The following is a 2,500-nucleotide window of genomic DNA, read 5'->3' as shown; positions in this document are numbered from 1 at the left end:
CTTCCTGTCTTCTGCGCGTTCCTCTGTCACACCATCCACCTGCATGTCTTCCCTCACCACATCCATAAACCTCCTCTTTGGCCTTCCTCTTTTCCTCTTTCCTGGCAGCTCCATATTCAGCATCCAAACCGTCCAACTTGAGCAATCGTTCCTAATCTTGCTCTTCTTCGTTACTCCCAGTGAAAATGTTAGCATCCTCAACTCTGCCACCTCCAGCTCCGCCTCCTGCTGTCTTTTCGTCTCTAAATCATATAACGTAGCTGGTCTCACGACCATCTTGTTAACCTTCCCTTTAAGTCTTGCTGGTACCCTTCTGTCCTGACACTCTTCTCCACCCACTCCACCCTGCCTGCCTGTCTGCCTGTCTGCCTGCCTGCCTGCCTGCCTGCACTCTCTTCTTCACCTCTCTCCTGCACTCCCCGTTACTTTGGACAGTTGACCCCAAGTATTTAAAGTGAAATGCCTTTGTCACCTCCTCACGCGTAGGTATTCCGTCTTGCTCCTACTGACTTTCATTCCTCTTCTCTCCAGTGCATACCTCCACCTCTCCAGGCTCTCCTCACAATGAACTGCACCCTACTGTCGCTACAGATGACAATGTCATCCGCGAACATCATCGTCCATGGAGACTCCTGCCTGATCTTGTCCGTCAACCTGTCCATCACCGTTGCAACCAAGAAAGGGCTCAGAGCCGATCCTTGATGTAATCCCACCTCCACCTTGAACCCATCTGTCATTCCAACCACGCACCTCAGCATTGTCACACTTCCCTCATACATAGCCTGCACCACTCCTACATACTTCTCTGCAACTCCTGATTTCCTCCTACAATATCACACCTCCTCTCTCGGCACCCTGTCGTATGCTTTCTGTAAATCTACAAAGACACAATGCAACTCTTTCTGGCCTTCTCTATACTTCTCAATCAACCAACCTTTTCTCTCTCTCGCTGTCTCTCTCATTTTCTTCATTTATCAGCCCGTCAAAGTAGTCCTTCCACTTCGTAGCACACTCTCCTCGCTTGGCAGCACATTTCCATCTGTATCTTTGATCGCCCTAACTTGTCGCACATCCTCGGCAGCTCGGTCTCTCTGTCTAGCCAATCTGTACAAGTCTTTTTCTCCTTCCTTAGTGTCTAACCTGTCATACAGCTCACCGTACGCCTTTTCCTTTACCTTTGCCACCTCTCTCTTTGCTTTACGCTGCATCTCCTTGTACTCCTGTGTACTTTCTTCATCTCTCTGACTATCCCACTTCTTCTTTGCCAACCTTTTCCTCTGTATACTTTGCTCTACTTCCTCCTTCCACCACCACCACCACCACCGCCAAGTCTCCTTGTCTTCCTTCCTCTGTCCCGATGACACACCAAGTACCTTCCTAGCTGTCTTCCTCACTATTTCTGCAGCGCTTGCCCAGCCATCTGGCAACTCTTCACTACCACTCAGTGCCTGTGTTAACTCCTGCCTGAACTCCACACAACAGTCTTCCTTCTTCAACTTCCACCATTTGATCTTCGGCTGTGTCTTCACTCGCTTCCTCATGTTGGTCTCCAAAGTCATCTTACAGACCACCATCCGATGCTGCCTAGCTACGTTCTCCCCTGTCACCACCTTGCAGTATGCAATCCGTTTTACATCGCGCCTTCAGTCCACATGTGTGCACTTTCCTCCACTCGTATACGTCGTCACCCTGTGCTCCTTCCTCTTCTTGAAATATGTATTCACCTCAGCCATTTCCATCCTTTTCGCAAAATCGAACACCATCTGTCCTTCCACATTTCTCTCCTCGATTCCATACCTTACCATCAACTCCTCATCACCTCTGTTCCCTTCAGCAACGTGTCCATCGAAGTCCGCTCCAATCACCACTCCCTCCTCCTTGGGTACCCTTTCCACCACGTCGTCCAACTCAACTCCAGAATTCTTCTTTTTCGTCCATCTTACACCCGACTTGCGGGGCATATGCGCTGATAACCGTCAGCAATACACCTTCGATTTCCAGCTTCATAATCCTCACTCTGTCTGACACTGTGTTCACCTCCAGCACGCTCTTGACATACTCTTCCTTCAGAATGACCCCTACCCCATTTCTCCTCCCATTCGCACCATGGTAGAAGAGTTTGAACCCACCTGCGATACTCCTGGCCTTACTCCCCTTCCACCTTGTCTCTTGTCACCTTTCTTCTTTCCATCACGTCAGCCAGCTCTCTCCCTTTACTAGCCATAGTGCCAACATTCAAAGTTCCGACTGACTCTCACCTCCACACGCCTACCCTTCCTCCTCTCTAGCTGCCTCTGGACATGCCTTCCCCCTCTCCTTTTCCTTCGCCCAACAGTAGCCTAGTTTCCACCGGCACTCCGCTGGTTAACAGTACCGATGGCGGTCGTCGGTAACCCGGGCCTCGACCGATCCGGTATGGAAATCTTATTTATGATCCGCATATTTGATTTGGCAAAGATTTGACGCCGGATGCCCTTCCTGACGTAACCCTCCCCATTTG

The sequence above is a fragment of the Lampris incognitus genome, unplaced genomic scaffold (assembly GCF_029633865.1).
Source record: "Lampris incognitus isolate fLamInc1 unplaced genomic scaffold, fLamInc1.hap2 scaffold_140, whole genome shotgun sequence".
Lineage (NCBI taxonomy): Eukaryota > Metazoa > Chordata > Actinopteri > Lampriformes > Lampridae > Lampris > Lampris incognitus.
This window is presented reverse-complemented; position numbering follows the sequence as displayed.